The following is a 17570-nucleotide window of genomic DNA, read 5'->3' as shown; positions in this document are numbered from 1 at the left end:
ATGACTAGCTGATTCATCAGTGGCTACATACTGTACGAAACATAATAATACATCATTATTATTATGATTATATTATTAGTAGTGCATCTCCTGGGGGATAAGTTCCCCCCTGTCGTTAAAACTTAGTTATGCCTCAGTTCATCACTTCAATTTAGGGTCATTGAACACACCAAAGTTTATATGAGATGCAAAAGTGAAACTTGTGCAAAACTTTTTTCTTTTCTGCAATAGGTACATTTTGTTATGACCTGTGCCAACATGTCATACCTTGTTTTGGTATTGTGTTGTATTCTTCCTGTGTTCAGTGTTTGTTTCCGTTTTCAGCGTTCCTTCCTCTTGTCTTCTTCCTGTGGGCGTGCTGATTGCTCCTGTCCCCTATCCTAATCAAGAGGGTTTATAGTCCAGTATCACCTGCCTCTTGATGCTGGATTATTACTGTTTGTTGTCTACTGTTCATGCATGGTGTTATGTGAATTTACTTCATAGCTACATGCTTATGCTTCAAGTGCACCCCCATGCTGCACTTGCTTGGCTTTATGTGAACTAAATATACTTCTTACCTGCATGCCATATTCTATCTCCTCATCTTGGGGTCCCAGCTATACCACAACAATGCCACGGAAACGTAACAGAGGCCGGATCATTTTTAAAATCAAAGAGAGTGCAGCGTGGGGTTGCACCTGAAGCACAAGCATGTAGCTCGGAAGTAAACTGACAATGACTTCCCACAGGAAGTAGACAAGAGGAAGGAGCCCTGAAAAACGGAAACAAATGCTGACTACAGAAAGAATACAACAAAAAAACAAAACAAAGGTATGACCTAGAGTGACAGGTCTTGAAAGATTTAGTGTAGTTTTACCTTTTGTCTACCACCTCATACCAAAATGCATTTGATTCAAGCAACCTTATTATTATACGTTCACGGCTGTGGAAGACTACGGCACAGAAAGCAGGACGTTGTTTAGCTCTATATTTATTATATATTTACAATACAATGGATTGTGAAACTAATCCTAAATGTGTATGTGTGTGACTATGTGTAGCGAGTATCTGTAGAGTGTTACCGGAAGTGTTGAGCGAGTTGCGGAAGTCCAAGGGAGCTAGGCAAGCTCGGAGGTTTGTGGGCAGGTGTGAGGTCAAGGGCAGGAGCGAGGCGTCAGAGTCCGTGTCCTGGCGGGAAGTCGAGATCCATTGAGGCAGCTAGGGAACCAGAGGGAATACGGGGAGACGAGACACACAGCTTGTGACGCGGGAACGCAGGAATGCTGCTGGAACACGACACAGGACAACACACAATGAGCACAGAGGTAGGGAAACACGGAGAGAGAGAATGAACATGGAGCTAGATAAGTCGGCGTACTGTACTGGAACAGGTCGCTACGTTCTGGCCGGAACGCAGGTTTGCACTGGCTTAAGAAGCCCAGGAAGCTCATCAGCGACAGGTGTGTAGAGTGCTGATTGATTGCCGATTGATTGCAGCTGCTTGCTGCAGCCGGAGTGGTGCGCACTGGAGTGTGCCCGGGCCGCGACAACGGCCATATTCATTTTATCTTTACATTTATGAGGTTGTTGTTTTTTATCATAGAAAAACAATTCTTCAAAATTGACAAAAGCCCAGGGGGGCCATCTCTCTGCTCGGGGCCCCTAGTACAACATCCCGACTTGGACGCCCCTGGTCAGCGGTGCTAAAAAGACGCCTGCCTGACTGCAGGATGGATGTGCCAAGGTTGCTTTATTCTCCTGCAGCCTGCAGTGCTGATGGATATCTGGGGGCTTTTGGAAATAGTATCACACGATAATAACCCATTTCCATGGCAGTATGGCCCATTCAGTCCAACTGGTCCAACTGCAAACTCTCCCCTCAGCTCCAGTTCCAGGAAGTGAAGGCCAGCCAATCACGGCGAAGGACACCCAACTCATTAAAAGTTAATGAAACCTATAAATGTGGTGCGCCAGCGATTCATTTAAACCCCCAATCCAATCTCCTCTTCCAGTCAAGGCAAACAAGCCAGTGTGCCCCCTGTGCCGTCGTCGGAATAACAAACTACGGAATATTTTGTCCTGCATATGTTCTCCTGTGCAGACATGTGCATGGAGACAGCTTTCCTTACAATGGGACTTGTCCAATTTAGTGAGCAGCAGATTGGTGCTGGGGGGCGTGCATGGATTCTTGAATTGCACGTCTTTACTTTATACCACACAGCTTGTCAGGAGAATCAATGACATTCAAATAATGTGCTCATTTTAATACCTTATGAGTGGGAGCCAAATGTTGTTTTTTTGGCCAAACGTGAATTACCGTCTCCAAAACACTCCACTAATAGTATTTCAGCGTAATAACAAGGAATCAACAGCAATGAAGTACCACTTTGCACAAATTCAAAGTGTGGAGGAGGATACCCCGCCTGCCCTCAGGGGGATCCAAATTAAATTCCTTGCATGTATAGCGCCACTGTCAGATCGCTAATGAATTCCCATACCCGGACTGGAATCAAATTAATCCCCAATTTAATCCGGTATAAATGGCTGTGTTATTTATAATGGAAAGGAGGATGCTTTGGGTGAAGGATTGAGGAAAGCTGGGAGGTGTCCACAAGGCTGCTGAGCAGATTACGAGGCCTGTATGTTCTCCCCGCTGCAGAGTAGTCCCCTGATACACACTATTAACCCTCGCATGCTTGACGCTGACAGAAACATCGCCGTGTTTGTCACTTAATATCCTCTCAGATTAAGGAGTCAACTGCCTGATTTATTGGCAGGAGCCTGGATACTCTTATCTTGAAGTGCCCGGGCAGAAAGATAATGAAAGGTGCACATCCTGGAGATGATGCATTTGCGGTTGCAGTTAAATGAGCGGTGTGTTCAAGGCCTGTTCCAACATGTCAGCGGGTGAGGTCACGGCGTTAGAAACAGTTGTGTTTAAAGAAGCATGCAAATATCGCTTGGAGTTTTCCTTCAAATGCAAAGCGATTTTTGTAGGATGACTTTTGCACCTTTCAGAAACAACTCTTGTGTGAATACACAGGGATCTAGGACCAATATTTGGGCCCCATAGACAAGACTCCTGAAAGGCACTCTACGTTTTTTGAACTTAATGTGTTTCTTATTGTTTTATTGTATATATTTTTTCATTTGAATGTGATTTTTTTTGTATTTCATTTATTTTTTATTATTTATGTATTTATTTTATTTCATTCATATATTTGCTTATTATATTTAAAAAAAATTTCATCCCCACCCTATACACACACATACTTGGTACGTTTACATGCATAAAAAACAAACTATTGCCTTATTTTGGTTGAAACCAGCTTTTTAAAGCATTTGTTGATTTTTGACTTATTAAGGTGGGACTAACATGTATTAAACAGATCGAGATATTTTTTTTTTTCAAAAACGTGTCATCAAATTCACCATAAAGTGGCCAGAATACAAATTTGAATAACCTATCGTTATAAATCTGTCAACTTTTTCTTTACTTTGGGGCGGTATAGCTCGGTTGGTAGAGTGGCCGTGCCAGCAACTTGAGGGTTCCAGGTTCGATCCCCGCTTCCGCCATCCTAGTCACTGCCGTTGTGTCCTTGGGCAAGACACTTTACCCACCTGCTCCCAGTGCCACCCACACTGGTTTAAATATAACTTAGATATTGGGTTTCACTATGTAAAAGCGCTTTGAGTCACTAGAGAAAAGCGCTATATAAATCCAATTCACTCCACACTTCACTACTTTAGAGTGTAAACCAGCAATTAACTGCTTCATCGGTGTGTAATAAGAAATGTGTCTTTAAAACCTACAGTGTCACCTCTGTTTCCAACTTTTATCGATGTATCCTTGAACACACCACAGTTATGGGCAATGAGATGCAAAAGTGAACTTGCCATAACTTTCTCCTACTCTGCATTAGGTAGATTTATCATCTGTTTACCTTTCTTCTATCACCTCATTCTTGTACCAAAATGATGGTGCTGAGTTTGTGGCCATTTGAAATTTTTGCTTGGGGCCCCTGTACAATATCCCTCCATAGACGCCCCTTTGCATACGGCGACACACACTGTATCATGCGACACGCTCAAACAATTCCGTTTTACATGCAAATATATTGGTCCCAGACGCCGTCAGATGCATTTGTGTAAAGAGAAGCAATTTCCAGATGGTGGCTTCAGGTTCAGTTATTGACGTGTGGCGCTGAGGGCTGGAACCGCCGGGCCGCTTCCTCCTTTGTTGGTTTTGGCCTCTTCACGTTAAGAGCCAACAGACACTGACAACACATGTAGCCATGCCAACATAATGATGTTTTATGTCAGCACCGGATCAATTGGCTATTTCGGGTTCACATAATAGGCTATAATATGTCAGAAGTGTTGAAAAGTTTGGCTGTGTTGAACAACAACACAGTTGCTAATGATTCTGCAGCTTGCGATAAATCATATACTGCGTATACGTTATTAAGTAGGCATTTGAGCACGGCAGACGCTTCTGAAGACAGTTTGGCAGTTCTGAGGACAGTTTGGAGCCTTAAAAACCTGGTCCACCAAATGTCTGAACAGCTATGGTTTATTGAGGCATCTGTAAGGGTACTCGTTTTCTTGCCAAGCTTGGCTCGTGCACCTACCGTCATGGCGAGGGAGGGGACAACACACACACACACACACACACGGCTCTATAGTCCTTTTGTGGCCTTAAACAATCTTTTTTTTTTTGGCCCGAAAAGTTTGATTTTATAAGTTGCTAATCTAATTGAACCTACCCTTAAAAGGCCCCTCTAATGCTTGACAACATTGTCTCTTATTTAGAGCCTACAAATTATGTCTACAGGTAAAAATCCCCCAAAGTAGACACCGTCATGATTTTAGGCTTGTTTTGTAACAAATTTTTGCACATTTTGGAATGCCCACTTTTAGCTCCAAAATGTGGGCTTGCCTGGATCAGCCTGCTGGCGCAACCCAGAGAAGACGTTCATGTTGCATTGAAGATGTTTTGGAAGCATCTTCATCCCAAATCATGTTATTTTGGAGCACAATTTGAAGAAGTACATTTTGTTCACATTTTCGCGACATTTATCCGCAGGTTGTGGTTCCTTCTTGGAGCAGACACAACGGTCCAGTGGTGTGGGGAATGGAGATTTTTCGCTTCGTAGATGCTGTTTTTTTTTGCGGTTTTTACGACTTCTCTTTGGCAACATTATGTAGCGTATTAGGATTCGTATCGTAAACACAAAAGTGGAGCGCCGCTTCACTATCGCAGCATGGGCTTTGCCAAACAAATCGACGCTCAAAAAGCAGGGAAAAAGAAAAAGAGAAAAAGAAAACAAGGTACTGCTACTATTCTATTTTGCGTCCTCTCCTACTGTTGAGTTATTCTTGCGAAAATGCTCAAAAAACATTGATAAATACTTTGTTTGTCTTCAACATAAATGTATATTTCCAGAAGCTTTACAAGGGTGGGAACACACACTGGCATGCAAGAAAACATTAGAAAAGTCACTATAAGCTTAATAAACTAGCCATAACAGGCAGACACTGAAAATAAGGAAACACAGGCTTTTGGGTCTATAAATGATTATATATTTATCTATTTTTTGCTCATAATGTTAACCATATCAGTTTAGAAGTAATCATGAACCACGGTGACAAAAACAGGCAATTAAGTGATCAAAATAATAGTTTTACATGCCTTTATGCACACTGTCTATGCGGGGAAATGGGCTGCAGTTCTGTAGATGACATCACACCAGGAGGGGGTAAATCGCGTCTGGTGATGGTATGGAGGAGTTCCAAGTACAGTTATTTATCTACAGATTACTCAAAAACTAATTGATATTATGCGAGAAATGACTTCCAGATGCATTTACAGGAGTAAAACTACATGAAGAGAACTTGTTATTGACATTGTGGTCATCTGGACCAGTGTTTTTCAACCACTGTCGTGAGATACAGTCTGCTGTGCCGTGGGAGATTATGTAATTTCACCTAATTGGGTTAAAAATATTTTTTGCAAACCAGTAATTATAATCCGCAAATGTGCCTTTTCTTAGTGTCTGTGCTGTCTAGAGCTCGGCAGAGTAACTGTGTAATACTCTTCCATATCAGTAGGTGGCAGCTAATTGCTTTGTAGATGTCAGGAACATGGTTTGTCATGATCATAATATGCGGGAGGCAGCGTGCAGGTAAAAAGGTATCTAACACTTAAACCAAAAATAAACAAAAGGCGAGTTCCTCTAAGAAAAGGCATTGAAGCTTAGGGATGGCTATGCAAAACGAAACTAAAACTGATGCAAAGTAAACAAAAACAGAATGCTGGATGACAGCAAAGACTTATAGCGTGTGGAGCAGACAGTGTCCACAAAGTACATCCGTACATGACATGACAATCAACAATGTCCCCACAAAGAAGGATAGTGTCTGCACAATTTAAATAGTCTTGATTGCGAAAACAAAGCAGGTGCGGGGAATAGCGTTCAAAGAAGACATGAAACTGTTACAGGAAAATACAACAAAAGAGGAAAAGACACCAAAATAGGAGCGCAAGACAAGAACTAAAATACTACACACAGGAAAACACCAAAAAAACTAAATAAGTCACGGCGGGATGGGACAGGTTGTGACGGTACACCTACTTTGAGACAAGAGCTATAGTGATGCATTGTTGGTTATGGTTTCAATTCATATCCAACAATTGCGAGAACGACTTTTTATTGTCAATATTGGCTACTGATTTTCATTGTTTTAATGTTTTCTGCCAGTGGTGTGTCTCAGAAATGTTTCAATGAAAAACATGTGCCTTGGCTCAGAAAAGGTTGAAAAACAGTGATCTGGACAATATGGGTCCTTTGAACAGTACGATTTAATTGGACTTGTAAGTGGTCTTTGTGATCGTGGTTGTGGCCTCAAACAACTGCATTGACTAGTTGGGCCATGAGCTGGCCTTTCACACCCACTTACACACAAACATTTGTTGTGTTCATTTAAACCAATCTTTCACCAACCATGCCTTATTTTAGATGAATATGTATCCAATAACATGCAAGGCGATGGTATAGAACAGGGGTCGGCAACCCGCGGCTCTAGAGCCGCATGCGGCTTTTTAGCGCCGCCCTAGTGGCTCTCTGGAGCTTTTTCAAAAATGTATGAAAAATGGAAAAAGATGAGGGGAAAAAATATATTTTTTGTTTTAATATGGTTTCTGTAGGAGGACAAACATGACACAAACCTCCCTAATTGTTATAAAGCACACTGTTTATATTAAACATGCTTCACTGATTCGAGTATTTGGCGAGCGCCGTTTTGTCCTACTAATTTTGGCGGTCCTTGAGCTCACCGTAGTTTGTTTACATGTTTAACTTTCTCTGACTTTCTAGAGCGTGTTTTATGCCACTTCTTTTTCTGTCTCATTTTGTCCACCAAACTTTTAACGTTGTGCATGAATGCACAAAGGTGAGTTTTGTTGATGTTATTGACTTGTGTGGAGTGCTAATCAGACATATTTAGTCACTGCATGACTGCAAGCTATATAGGCTAGCTATATGTACACATTTAGGCTAGCTATATGTACATATTGCATCATTATGCCTCATCTGTAGCTATATTTGAGGTCATTTAGTTTCCTTTAAGTCATCTCAATTCAATGTATATCTCATGACACACTATCTGTATGTAATATGGCTTTTAATTTGTTGCGGCACCAGACAGATTTGTTTTTGTATTTTTGGTCCAATATGGCTCTCTCAACATTTTGGGTTGCCGACCCCTGGTATAGAAGTACCAGGCGGTTGGAGGGGTGGGGGGTCGTCCCTGCATAATTTGCCAGGAAACATTTTACTGAACATTTGGTGATAAAAACGCCGGCGTCAGCCTTGAGGCTTAAAGCAATTAATTCAGGATCCTGACATAAACTCTCCAATCCTTTGACAGCTTGGAGCTGAAATAAAAATGCTAGTTCTCCTGGGAACAGGCAGGAGATAGCTGGCTCCTTTCTGGACTGTTTGCTCACTGGCCCTGAGAGCAATCTTCCCCAGTCAGAATGAAATGCAAGGACACAAACAATGTACCGGCGAGAGAATGGGAGATGGGGAATGAACAGTTTGGACTATTTGCTTAGCAGAAGGGCAGCCACAATGGCCGGCCCATGGCTTTCCCATGCATCAAGCCTCTTAGTCTTAGCCTCCCTTTGTTGCCTGGTTTCTTCTTACTCGGCCCAGATAAGAAACCATGCAGCTGCCTTATACTTTTAATTCCCATTGTACGCCATACTGTATGGTCATTTATCTGTCCTCATTGTCTAATTGGAGGGGTTATCGCGTCTTGCTTCACCTTTACGTGTTCCCGTTTAGGGGCTCTCACTTTGAAAGGGGATGACGGCTGACCCCTAATTCTCTTCTTAGCACAAGTCAAGCACGGAGGGGTTCTTGCAGAGCATCGATGGGAGAGGAGGCAAGAAACGATGCTTTTTTTTTTTTTTTACAACCGAAAGCCTCCAAGGGCTCTTGAGAGAGAAATAAGACACACTCGTTCTATGACCTAAGCGTAGAAGAGTGGGCAAACAGAGCAAGTGTAGTGCAGCTGGATGTTAAAAGCATCCATGTGGTGCCCTTTTGTTTGGTCCTGTTGGTTTGTGTTTGCGTTTATACCGATTGTGTATTCTTTGTGCTTTCCATGCATGTAAAATTGTGGAATTAGGTCTGCATGGAATAAAATAACCGACACAGATGACTGGAACTGTTCTTAAACAATAAAACAATCAAGTTGACTTTTCTTAACACCAATCGATGGTGTAATATCAAAACGTTGTAATCAAGTCCAGGATACTTGGCTTTCAAATCTAGCAATGTATAGCAACAAACAAATAACCAGGAAAAGAAAGAATCGGCGGAAGATCAATACGCATAAGATGAAGGAGCATATTCATGCATGTGAGCAGACACTTGCCTAAATACAAACACACACACCCATCCCCCTTTGTAAAGGTTGCCGTGTCAGGGACCCCCTGGGTGGTCAGACTGGGGATGATTTTTACACAATATGATGTTGTGGAAGCAAAAACATAGAAACATTCCCCTGATGTGTGTTTTTGACCTGGCACAAGGCAGAACCACGATGCATTATCGAGAAGCTTCCTAATCCATCATTTCCAAGTGTTTGTGGCAATTAAGGATAATTTGAACAGTTTCAACAATACATTTCTATTCCACTGGATGTTCGGTAGCATGTCAGAGCTCAGGTATGGCAGCATAAATAGCTGTTTTATTTGTGCACGTGAGAGCCGGGGCTCCTTGTGGGGCGGCGTTCTCAGCTTCACGCTCCGCCAGCACTGAAATAAAGCTCTGTTCGAGGCATTTCAACACCGCTTAAGGTTGTCCACGGCCGGGTAATTTATGAGTTAAGAGGACTCAGGTTTTTTTAAAGTTCACCCAGACCTACAATCTTCCAGCCTGACAGAGAAGAGTCGAGTGAGTCATGTAGGAAACTTACAACACTCCTCCAATTACCTCAGACGGCGTTGGCCCGAGTGATACCTGCACACTTGTGGAGTGTGCTTCTGTCGCTGAATGTAGGCCACTACGTGTACAAACACCTCTACGTGGGCTTTGTCACCCGGGTCAGTGCAGGGGAGCTGGGCAGGAGACGTTCACTCCATGCTCTCTGTGGGTGGTCACTGGGCCAGACACACACACACACACACACACACACACACACACACACACACCCACACACACACACATAAACACACACACATACATACACACATTCTTTAAAAAAAAAAAAAAAAAAAAAAAAAAAAAAATATATATATATATATATATATATATATATATATATATATATATTTTTTTTTGTGATGTGTAATGTCTATTGTTTAAATGTACGGCAGTGACAATGAATTTCCCCAAGGGGACCAATAAATCTAAATCTAAATCTGAATCTGAATGTATATGTTTTAAAATATAATTCTTATATTTATAAGACAGCTCTAAATACGTATGTATATATATATATATATATATATATATATATATATATATATATATATATATATATATATATATATATATATAGCTCTAAATACGTATATATATATATAGCTCTAAATACGTATATATATATATATATATATATATATATATATATATATATATATATATATATATATATATATATATATATATATATATATATACGTATTTAGAGCTGTCTTATAAATATAAGAATTATATTTTAAAACATATACATAAAATATAAAGCAGTAATTCTTTATCTATTTTTGGTCTTATTGATAAAACAGTTTTGACTTTTGAAAAGAGTGTGTGCATGTATGTGTGTGTGTTTATGTGTGTGTGTGTGTGTGTGTGTGTGTGTGTGTGTGTATATATTTATATACTTTTTGGTATATTGTGTGTTTATTTTTATGACAGTGTGGAAATATGACCATGTAATTATGTTTAATTGCTTACCTTATCAGGTTTAACTGATACAACTGTTTTTGTATCGTAAAACTGACAATATGCTCACTGTAAAACATTTTATTGTAAATTCACAGCAAATTTCTTGCTAATAATTGCAATATTTTTACAGTAAGATTCACAGTAATTTACTGTGACTGTCATTTGTTGTTATGTTACAGTACATTTTATTGTGAAAAATTATAGTTTTAATACTTTCTGGTAAATTTTTACAGTGTTTTTAAAAAATAAGATTGAAGCCATATTATAGAATATACAAATTGTATATTTAGACTTAGACACAATATATTACTCTCCAAAACTGTTTGATCACAATACCTCTAATACAAGAAGAAAAGATAAAAAGAAAGTCTCAAAAGCACTAGAAAAGAGTGAGACAAAAAATACAATTTGATAAAAAATACCAAGTACAAAAAGTGATAGTTTACAATAAGAAAACAACAATATAATAGATTGATTAAAGAATTAAATAAATTAAGAGGGTTTAAAAAAGCAAATTGACATAAATATAAATAGACAAGGAATGAATAAGAATAACAGTAAATACAACATAAATTTAAAATATATACAAAGAAAGGTGCAATAACGTTGAGCAAGTAGTAGCATGAATAATACAAATTAAATTGTAAGTAATATACAAATTAGTGGTATTTAACAATAGTTTAATCTGATGAACATAACAATGTAACAAGTAATAACATAATATTATCGTTTTCTCACATTATAAACATGTAATTACATTTTTTTAGTATTTTGAATTATAATACATGGAATTTATAATTCTTATATTTGATTTAAATATAACAGGTAATTGTATTGAACAAATACTTAATGTGTGTGAACATACCACTTTTAAATTAATAAAAACAATTTAAAACTCCACACAGCAAAAAAGATAACATTTTAAACTGAACAGAAACATGCCAAAAATAATTAACGTATTCTAACACAGATTACAATCAGGTAAAAATGAAAGCATCAAATCATTTTTAAAATGAAAACATTTTTGATCCGTAAATATTTTGTAATTACTTTTTGTTATAATATAATAATGTCAGTGGGTTAATTAAGAATGGTGTTCTAGGTTGTCACAACGCTGCTTTACTAACATACATTTATTAGCAATATTTATTTCAAAACTATATCACTCTAAGTAGGAATTACAATATTATTACTACTAGTTGATATTTATTTTGTTAACTAAGTAAACTACTTGCACTGCAAACATTTGGGGAGCAATATTTTGGACTTTCCATTCTTCCAGCTCAGTCAGACATGGCCGCTTGTGCCTCAGTGCCAAAGTGTGAATGTCAACACCCTGTAAACACCTTTGGCACACATGCTTGAATGTGACGGGCGAGTTAACTAAACATTCCTGGGTGTTCCCAATAAAGGTTTACCGCTCATCCACCAGGCTGCACTGACCCATCTCCCATGCACGGTAAAAAAAAACAACAACAAAAAACATAAACACCCTACTGGATATACTTTTCATCTCCATGTATTTACATTAAGATATCACCAAATATGTGTTAAAGACACTAAAAATGTTTATTGTAAATTCATAGTAAATTACTGGCTAATATTTGCACTGGAAAAAAATTACCACAATTTCACATCATTTAACAGTATTTTTCAAAGTAATATACTGTAATCAAAATGTACTGTAACATTACAACAAATGGATGTAAAAATGACAATATCCTTATATTTCACAGCAATGAACAATTTTAGCACGTTAAAATAATGTAATCCTAGTCCTCGATAAGCTACTGTAAATTCAAAGTGATTTGTTTTTTAAGGTGTTTCGTAGACTATGTTGCTCACTCTTGTACAGTATGTGGTGGTGCGCTGTTAAACCGCCAGAGTAATTCATTATACAATTACTATTTTGAAGTTACAGCATTTAGTTCTAACATTATTGTAATTTACCATAAAATTAAAGCACTGCAGTTATAGTAAATTATTCTAAAGACATTTTACAGTTAATTACTGTAAATCCCAGCAGGCATACGTCATTGACACAATGTTGATTATACATACTGGTCCTTTAAAACTGACTTTGAAACACCATTGCAAAAAAGTTGTATTTGTAAATTGTAAATGTTTATGTGTAATGTTGCATCCACATTGTTGGTTGGAAAATTAATACATTTCAATGGTCAAATCAGCATCAGAACCTAACATTGATTAAACGTTGTCAAAAAGCTTGTTGTTTTAACGTTATGTTTGAGCTGCTCAATGTCAAGACCTATTTCAACAAGTTCTCAACGTTGTTTTATTGATGTGTGCCTGTTGGGTTTTACTGTGAAAGTAATGCAATTATTAGCCAGTAATTTGCCTTACAATAAACTTTTTTACAGTAATTTGTTGTATGGTTACAGTAAATCTGTGAGACACGTAGTCTACGGAACACCTTAAGAGACAAACCAGTTTGAATTTACAGTCATTTGTTGTGATATTACAGTGCAATATGATTACATTTGTTGTGATATATTACAGTGCAATATGATTACAGCACTTTACTGTGAAATAACAGTTGATTAGACTTAGACTTAGACTTAGACAAACTGTAATGATCCACAAGGGAAATTGTTCAACACAGTAGCTCAGTTACAATGATGGAAAGTGTAAGGATGGAAAGGACAATGCAGGTATAAATAAACTAATATAGCGATAAAAAAATCGAACATATATACGAATACATACATATATTATATTATGTCTATAACATATATACAATATATACAATATACAATATATACAACACATGTACAATATTACAGTATATACAGTATATGTGACAGCAGCAGCATAAAATAGAGAGTGGATCCAGCAGGAAATAGAAAATAGACATTATAAACATTATAAACAAAGAGAAGTAGCTAACATGGTGTCAGGTAATGTAATCAAATACAATATAATATAAGGTTATCAAAATTGTTACACTCATTTGTTGGAATTTCTTGTAAAATGTTTTCATTTGTTGTACATTTTAGTGCAGTGGTTCTTTTTTTTTTTTTTTTTTTACCAAGGACCACCTCAGAAAAAAACTTGGCTCTCCAAGTACCACCATAATGACCAACATTAAAAATATGGTAGCGTAGTAGGCCTAAGTATTCATTAATACAAGGCAGAGGTTTTATTTAACACGTATAATGAATATGTTTGGCCATTGTAACATTACACATAATTTTGACAGTAATACTGTGTTTGAATATAGGAAGAAAAAAAAACACTCTCTTTTTATTTGGTGTACCACTTGATAGGGGCCACTCTACCAACCGAGCTTGGTAGAGTGGCCGTGCCAGCAACTTGAGGGTTCCAGGTTCGATCCCCGCTTCCGCCATCCTAGTCACTGCCGTTGTGTCCTTGGGCAAGACACTTTACCCACCTGCTCCCAGTGCCACCCACACTGGTTTAAATGTAACTTAGATATTGGGTTTCACTATGTAAAGCGCTTTGAGTCACTAGAGAAAAAGCGCTATATAAGTATAATTCACTCCACTTCACTTCACGCACCACTGGTGGTACACGTACTACTGTTTAAGAATCATTTTTGGAGGAAATTTTGATCAGAGTATTTTACTGTGAAAAACTACTGTTTAATGTTGTGAAATCCTGGTAAATTTTCACAGTGTCGCAATTAGGAATAGTTTGTTCACTCCCTGCGTTTAAAGAGGCAATATGGTAGCTTTGGTGTGATCACAGAAAGAAAAAACTAAAGTCAAAAATAAAAAAGACAAATAAGGCTAAATAAACCTTGTATGTTGTGTAAATAAATGCAGGTTGTATTGATGTGAATGGGATGGAACAAAGCTCTTTAAGGATTTGGGAGTATAATTCCACCCCAGTGCTTATCGCTGCACCCAGACTATTTGACTGTTTTCAGATGCGGGCTCCCCAAGGACGGATCGAAGGCGTCCTAGTCGAAGTGCACATCCCATAAATAGGAGGGTGGAATTTATCCGCGGCCCGTGTCTCTGTCAAACAGGGCTCTGCTGACTGAAGTGATCCCGGCGGGCCGAGCGCGGCTGAGGAAGGAGCGGCAGCCTGGCAGGGAAGATGGGATCGCGGCGGGGAAGAGCTCCACTGATGCTGCACACACTCAAACGCAAACACACTCCAGCGCTCACACAATGTCCCTCTCAGCCGTGGCTTGTGACCGGTCCACGGCATTGGCCAGGTATGTCAACTATGTTTGCACAGCCATCCATCACACCTGAACCGCCCCTCCTGAAACAGGAACTGTTGTTAGAAGCGTACACTTGTTAAGCCCATCCTTTGACTCGCCTCAACCTAATTTATTTCCTCATCGTCCACAGCAGGATTTATTTTCACCTAGGTTTTGTTCTCCATTTTGCGCTCATTGTGAGCTGCTGGGTGAGCATGTGTTGTTGGAAACCTTGTTAGCAGGGAGCCACAGTTTGGGGACGCCAAACCTTATCGTCAGTGACCAGGGTTAGCAAATAAATACTCTACAGTGGAGTCCGGCTGCACGTAAGGAAGGTCAAGTTTTATGGCGGCATGAGCATAAGAGATATTCTTAGCTATCATGTGACCTGATATATATATAAGGTTCAATTTAACAACAAACTTATTGCATGTTGCATTATTGATACATCTGTGAATATTCATATTCATGCAGGTCATCACTCTCAGGGCATTGAGGGCAACTGGACTCTTGACTCGAACGAGCTGTCCTAGCTATTTTTTCAGGGCATTGAGGGCAACTGGACTCTTGGCTCTAACGAGCTGTCCTAGCTATTTTTTCAGGGCATTGAGGGCAACTGGACTCTTGACACGAACGAGCTGTCCGAGCTATTTTTTCAGGGCATTGAGGGCAACTGGACTCTTGACTCGAATGAGCTGTCCTAGCTATTTTTTCAGGGCATTGACGGCAACTGGACCCTTGACTCGAACAAGCTGTCCTAGCTATTTTTTCAGGGCATTGAGGGCAACTGGACTCTTGACTCTAACGAGCTGTCCTAGCTTTTTTCAGGGCATTGAGGGCAACTGGACTCTTGACTCGAACCAGCTGTCCTAACTATTTTTTCAGGGCATTGAGGGCAACTGGACTCTTGGCTCTAACGAGCTGTCCTAGCTATTTTTTCAGGGCATTGAGGGCAATTGGACTCTTGACTCGAACGAGCTGTCCTAGCTTTTTTTCAGGGCATTGAGGGCAAATGGACTCTTGGCTCTAACGAGCTGTCCCAGCTATTTTTTCAGGGCATTGGGGGCAACTGGACTCTTGACTCGAACGAGCTGTCCTAGTTATTTTTTCAGGGCATTGGGGGCAACTGGACTCTTGACTCTAACGAGCTGTCCGAGCTATTTTTTCAGGGCATTGAGGGCAATTGGACTCTTGACTCGAACGAGCTGTCCCAGCTATTTTTTTAGGGCATTGAGGGCAACTGGACTCTTGACTCGAACAAGCTGTCCTAGCTATTTTTTCAGGGCATTGAGGGCAACTGGACTCTTGACTCTAACGAGCTGTCCTAGCTATTTTTTCAGGGCATTGAGGGCAATTGGACTCTTGACTCGAACGAGCTGTCCCAGCTATTTGTTCAGGGCACTGAGGGCAACTTGACTCTTGACTCGAACGAGCTGTCCGAGCTATTTTTTCAGGGCAATGAGGGCAACTGGACTCTTGACTCGAACGAGCTGTCCCAGCTATTTTTTCAGGGCATTGAGGGCAACTGGACTCTTGACTCAAACGAGCTGTCCTAGCTTTTTTTTTCAGGGCATTGAGGGCAACTGGACTCTTCACTCTAATGAGCTGTCCTAGCTTTTTTTCAGGGCATTGAGGACAACTGGACTCTTGACTTGAACGAGCTGTCCTAGCTATTTTTTCAGAGCATTGAGGGCAACTGGACTCTTGACTCAAATGAGCTGCCCCAGCTATTTTTCAGGGCATTGAGGGCAACTGGACTCTTGACTCGAACAAGCTGTCCTAGCTATTTTTTCAGGGCATTGAGCGCAACTGTACTCTTGACTCGAACGAGCTGTCCTAGCTATTTTTTCAGGGCATTGAGGGCAACTGGACTCTTGACTCGAACGAGCTGTCCTAGCTATTTTTTCAGGGCATTGAGGGCAATTGGACTCTTGACTCGAACGAGCTGTCCCAGCTATTTTTTCAGGGCATTGAGGGCAACTGGACTCTTGACTCGAACGAGCTGTCCTAGCTATTTTTTCAGGGCATTGAGGGCAACTGGACTCTTGACTTTAACGAGCTGTCCTACCTTTTTTTTTTCAGGGCATTGAGGGCTACTGGACTCTTGACTCTAACGAGCTGTCCTAGCTATTTTTTCAGGGCATTGAGGGCAACTGGACTCTTGACTCTAACGAGCTGTCCTAGCTTTTTTTCAGGGCATTGAGGGCAACTGGACTCTTGACTCGAACGAACTGTCCTAGCTATTTTTTCAGGGCATTGAGGGCAACTGGACCCTTGACTCGAATGAGCTGAGCTAGCTAATTTTCCAGGGCATTGAGGGCAACTGGAGTCTTGACTCTAACGAGCTGTCCTAGCTATTTTTTCCAGGGCATTGAGGGCAACTGGACTCTTGACTCGAACGAGCTGTCCTAGCTTTTTTTTCAGGGCATTGAGGGCAACTGGACTCTTGACTCTAATGAGCTGTCCTAGCTATCTTTTCCAGGGCATTGAGGGCAACTGGACCCTTGACTCGAACGAGCTGTCCTAGCTATTTTTTCAGGGCATTGAGGGCAAATGGACTCTTGACTCGAACGAGCTGTCCCAGCTATTTTTTCAGGGCATTGAGGGCAACTGGACTCTTGACTCGAACGAGCTGTCCTAGCTATTTTTTCAGGGCATTGAGGGCAACTGGACTCTTGACTCGAAAAAGCTGTCCTAGCTATTTTTTCAGGGCATTGAGGGCAACTGGACTCTTGACTCTAACGAGCTGTCCTAGCTTTTTTTCAGGGCATTGAGGGCAACTGGACTCTTGACTCGAACGAGCTGTCCTAGCTATTTTTTCAGGGCATTGAGGGCAACTGGACTCTTGACTCTAACGAGCTGTCCTAGTTTTTTTTTCCCAGGGCATTGAGGGCAACTGGACTCTTGACTCGAACGAGCTGTCCTAACTATTTTTTCAG

The 17570-nt window shown here is 40.1% G+C and overlaps 1 long non-coding RNA gene across 1 annotated transcript in view; it reads left to right on the top strand.

The window, feature by feature from the left end:
* Positions 1-17570, top strand: part of LOC133611276 (uncharacterized) — a 42951-nt gene that overhangs the window by 5738 nt on the left and 19643 nt on the right. The window contains exon 2 of the long non-coding RNA XR_009815969.2: positions 14452-14643. This is a non-coding gene — a long non-coding RNA (uncharacterized lncRNA). The remainder of the gene's footprint in view (positions 1-14451; positions 14644-17570) is intronic.

Source organism: Nerophis lumbriciformis, linkage group LG08, assembly GCF_033978685.3.
Source record: "Nerophis lumbriciformis linkage group LG08, RoL_Nlum_v2.1, whole genome shotgun sequence".
Classification (NCBI taxonomy): domain Eukaryota; kingdom Metazoa; phylum Chordata; class Actinopteri; order Syngnathiformes; family Syngnathidae; genus Nerophis; species Nerophis lumbriciformis.
This window is presented reverse-complemented; position numbering and strand designations above follow the sequence as displayed.